Genomic DNA, 5,591 nt, shown 5'->3' with positions numbered 1-5,591 from the left:
ACTGGATGGTCAATTATTATCCAGAAGTGAAACCTATTGGGTTACAGTTTGCCAGGATTTTTTCACAGGGCTTTTGGGATGCAAAAAAATAGATTCACTATGGTAGACTTTTGTCGAGATTGCATCAAGTCTGTTAAAGATATGGTTTGGTTTAATGAAGATAAAGAGATAGCATACTGCTTAAGAGCAATGAAAAGCGTCAGTGCTTTGGTATTTTAGGAGTACAGAAATATACTCAAAATATTCCAGGTCAAGGACCTGTATTATGACATTGATGCCCACAAGCAATTGATTAAAGAATATGATGATTACCTTGTGCTAAATTTTTGCGTTAAATTTGGTGTAGTATTTCATTTCATAGACCAAAACATTGATGAGTGCACCACACAAAGAAGGGTCGCAACTCCTGCCCCCAATTTTCCAGAAGACTCAGATGGAGACAATGGCTCATGGAAATGTGCAGAGAATTCCGGAATCCATGATTCTGTTGATTGGTCATTGTAAGCATTGCATAATCAATGGAAGGAGATGCCAGCTTTTATGCGGGAATTCTGAAGGAGAATTTATTGGTGCTTGCTACCATGCATACAAAAACGGTTGGAAAATGAATGTACTCTAGGAAAGGCCAAGTGTAAAAAATTGGCCATTTCGTGACCGACTAGAAGGTTTGATAGTAGGCCATGGGTGGACCATTATTTGAGTGTATTTCAAGTCTTCTTTGTAAGTCTTCTGCCAGTCTTGTGCGAGTATGATCTAATCTTAGAACATTACTTTAATTCGAGTAATGTGACATGCCAAGCTAACACTAACCCCAAAATGTTTTTACAACTTTTTATGAAAAAGTTGTTTTTACAAATCATTATGAAATGCAAACACTTGAAGCTGATTGGCTGCCTTTGCTACCACTCAAAGGAATGTAAACTTCGCCCTTTAAAGATGATTGTGTACTTATGAAGAGATGAACATTTTTAGCAATAACACTTTACATTAAAATGTTTGAGCTCATAAAAAAGATGTTTCATTTATTTAATTGACTTTTACGTGTTTATGTGTTTTTTATTTTGTCACAATTCCAAATGGAAATGGATGTTGGATTTTTGGAATTTACATTTTTCAGCATTTAAATATAACTGGTGCTGACAGAGTTTTTGGAGGACTGCAGAGATGTGTTGGACATGTTCAAACTGGGATTTTGAGTAAATTAAAATGTTATCTGTCAGGATCAGAGGACGGATGAACCCAATCGCAGATGATGTCGGGGAGAACAGAAAACACTTTATTTTATAAACATAAAACAAAATCCACGAGGGGGTGCATGACATAAAACACAGTAAGCAGACAGATTACACTCAACTAGACAAGATACTCAGCTGGATAGCAACATGAACACGGGAACAATACAAAATGAACCTGCACAGAACGAAGGACACAATGACATTATATAGAAGAAACCAAACAAGATAATGGGGGGGGGGGTCAGGTGACGGAAGAAAATCAATGATTACTAATAAGCAGGAGAACGAGGGGGCGGGGTCAAGAGACAAGACCGGAGGCACATGACCCAATAAGCAAGGCATGAGCCTCCACATAGAGCATGGGACTGCCAGAACCCTGCCACCATGACTAAATACAAATACAAAACAAGACTCCTTGGCAGGATCCTGACAGTAATCTATGTAGATGATAACAAACCTATTCAGATATTCTTAAAATACCTGATGCATAAAGCCCTGGAAAACTGAGGGGGTGTTGACCAAACCGTAAAGCATTACCAAATACTAATAGTGGCCAGTAGGGGGTCACAAATGCAGTCTTCCACTCATCTCCATGACGTATATGGATGTGGTTATAGGTGCTCCTCAGGTCCAGCTTGGAGAATATGGTACTGCCTTGTAACTGTTCAAGTGCTACTGGGATGAGATGTAGGGGATAACGGAACTTCACTGTTCGCATATGTATGCGCAATTACGTGCAGTCACTTTGCTCTCTCTGTATCCCTGTGTTTATGTGTGTGCACACACGCACACATGTGGACCCTGAGCTGCGGTTGCCACTCTAACTGAGACAGAAGACAGAAATGGCACAGGCAATTGCGATTCACTCACCCATTCCCATTTGCCTTTTTTTTAACCTTATTTACTAAGTTACAGACATTTATGGACATTTTATGAGTAACTTTCCTCTGTCATCTTTATTTCAGTCTTTCATAAATTAGAGAAAGGAAAAAGTGCTTGCTAATATGTCCAATAGCAGATGTATCTGTAATATATCTGCTGTTATTTTGAACAACTATCAGAAATTAAAAGCAATCAACATATCCATGTAAAGCAGTGGTCTCAAACTCCCGGCCCGCGGGCCATTTGCGGCCCGCCCTCCCCCTCTCTGCGGCCCGCGTCACCTTCCAAAAATATAACATAATCTGGCCCGCAGAAAGATTTTCATTCACTTTGTTTTATATTCGTTTAATTTATGATTTAAACGCTCAAGTGTTCGTTCACATGTCGACTCTAAGAACGCGTGTTTTGTTTAGAACCGTTAACAATTTAATTAAACCTCCCAGTGACTTGAACTGCTCTACCACTGAGCAGTGTAATGCATTTCTCAATCATTTTTCAACAAAAATTGAGAATATTTATAATGTGATTGCTTGTGAAGATGCTCCTGAGCTTGTTGAGGTGCATCTTCCCAATCTCTCTGGGATTGCTTTTTCAAGTTTTAGTGCTGTTGACTCTAATCTTATTTCTAAACTTGTTTAGTCCATGAACTCTACTACTTGCATACTGGATCCACTCCCTAGGTTATTTTACCTCACATTACTACTATTGTAAATGCTTCACTCAATTCAGGGAATGTCTTTTCTGCTTTAAAAATGGCCGCAGTTACGCCAGTTCTCAAAAAAACTGGGAGCGATTTAACTGATCTGTCAAATTATCTACCCATTTCTAATCTATCTTTCCTGGCAAAAGTGCTTGAGTGTGTGTTTGTTGGCCAACTTCATACTCACCTCCGTACTAATAGCCTATTTGAAAGATTTCAATCCAGGTTTAGATCTGGACACAGTACAGAGACCACCTTGGTCAGAGTTCTCAATGATCTCCTCGTTATTGCTGACTCGGGGGCTCGTTAGACCTTACTGCTGTATTTGATACCATCTGTCACAGTATATTATTGGATAGATTGCATAAGTGGACCGGTCTGTCTGGAACTATGTTAAATTGGTTTAAATGTTACCTATCAGAACGCTCCCAATTTGTCTATCTGGGTTCGAATAGATCTCAGACTGCTCCTCTGTGTCAGGGTGTCCCTCAGGGGTCAGTTTGGGGTCCTATTTTATTTAGTGTTTATATTTTGCCCCTTGGGCAGATTATTCGGAAGTATGGCCTGAGCTATCACTGCTATGCAGACGACACCCAGATTTATATCAGCTCTCAGCCTGATTTTAAATTCTTCCTCCTCTAAACTGTCTGACTGTTTGCTGGAAATTAAAGGGTGGATGAAACTCAATTTCCTAAGACTTAGGCCTAGTCCACACGGACACGGGTATTTTTATAACCGTCAGTTTTTTCACGCGGTTCAGCCGTTCATCCACACGAAACCGCAGTATCAGGGCACTGAAACCGAGCATATTTGAAAACCCCGGCCAGGGTGAGCTTTTCAAGAAACCCCGGTTACAGTGGTGTCGTGTAGAGAGTCAAACCGGGGGTTTTGCTTGCGACGTCAGAGTGTGCGCCGTTATCCACTGTGTTTGACGTCAAGATTGTGTGCCGCTGACTGCTTTGTTGATGATTCTGTGCAATGGCGGACGTATCTTGCTAATTATAACTGTGCTAACAGGGCTTCTAACATGTATACAGATAGATGCTCAGTTATCTCACTATATTGCGGAACACGATTTGGATTATATCCCCGCCTGCTGGTGTGGCATGCTCTTGACAGCGCTTGATAGCGTGCTTTTGCCTTATCGTGTGGATGAATATTTAATTTAAACTGAGCATGTGTGGACGGGATTTTTTTTTAGGGAAAACTCCGGTTATAAATATACCCGTGTCCGTGTGGACTTGGCCTTAATTGCTCCAAAACTGAAGTATTATTTATTGGCACTCCTTTGAATGTTAGTAAATGTGAGGATTTAAAGATTACAGTAGACAATACCCAAATTGTCCCGTTCTGGCCAGGTTCGCAACTTGGGCGTGATTTTTGATGCCCAGCTAACTTTTAATTCACATTTTAAAAATATAACAAAGGTTGATTTTTTTCTCTCTGAGGAATATTGCGCGCATCAGACCGTTTCTCTCTAGGCCTGACGCAGAGAGGCTAATTCATGCTTTCATCACGTCAAGGCTTGATTATTGTAATTCTCTTTTTGCTGGTTTACCAGCTAACTCCATTAAGAAGTTGCAATATATACAGAACTCTGCTGCACGTGTTTTGACCCACACATCATGTGCTTCCAGTTCAGTCCCGTATTGATTTTAAAATTTTGATTTTAACCTATAAAGCAGTACATGGGTTGGCTCCAGATTACATCTGTGAGTTGGTTACTCCATCCATTCCTGCTCGCTCTCTCCTCGTTGTAAATTAAAAACCATGGGGGGAAGGGCCTTCTCCTATAAGGCACCAAAGCTATGGAATGCATTACCTGCGTCTATCAGGGATGCTACTTTTATGGACTGTTTTAAGAAACTTCTTAAGACACATCTTTTTAGTCATGCTTTTAAAGCTCCACTGTGTACTTTTTTTAGTTAATTCTTAGCAAAAACCCACCCATGTTTTCTTTCAAAAGTATGTGCTCATTCATGTGTAATTACTTCCACCCCACTAATCAAAGTATTCTCGTAAGTGTAGAATTTGCTATTTAAAATGCATACCGTCGAATTGCTCTCTGGCTGAATCCATGTTGTGCCTCCATCTTTGAAATACATTCGCCGACGAGGGACATTCCTGAAATTCAAGCTCCGCCTTTCGGCTTTCAGACTACACTCACGCTGGCCGCTAGCTGAAGCCTCCGGAGGTTGCATGTGTAGGCGGTATACGTCATCAAGACAGTCTTATTTCAGAATATTAACAATTATAAAGTTGACAATTATTCTTAGTTAATTGTAATTTGATGTAATATGCTTATGACTTGCGAATGTAATGCTCAGTTAATTTAAATAAACCAGGCTTGATGACGTATGCAGCCCGGATATGCGACCTGCGTAGACTGAATCCTTCGGATTTTACAACAGCCACACGCCGTGATAAACCTGCGATCTAATGCTTTGATTTGAAAGCCTGTTGAAGACATATTCTCGAGGACATTAAAACGAGTTGCCAAGGAATCGAAACAGGGATTTTAAACGACAACGCGACAGGAAAAACATCAAGACCAAAGTCAATATTGGAGTTAGTTTTCCAAGATGGGGCTCAATGGACACTGAAGTTGCTACTTTCTATCTTCACCACAGGTAATTCAGCATATTCGTTTACATCTATACAGTCTATGTTGTAAACTTGAAGTTTTAGTGTTCCATGGCTAATTATACCATGGTTATGCAGTTAGTGTAAACAGGCATGTGGTTTAATGTGTTCGAACAGCCACACGCTGTCTC

The sequence above is a fragment of the Misgurnus anguillicaudatus genome, chromosome 5 (genome assembly GCF_027580225.2).
Source record: "Misgurnus anguillicaudatus chromosome 5, ASM2758022v2, whole genome shotgun sequence".
Taxonomy (NCBI): Eukaryota; Metazoa; Chordata; class Actinopteri; order Cypriniformes; family Cobitidae; genus Misgurnus; species Misgurnus anguillicaudatus.
The sequence above is the reverse complement of the archived record's forward strand: the minus strand, read 5'-3'. Positions refer to the sequence as shown.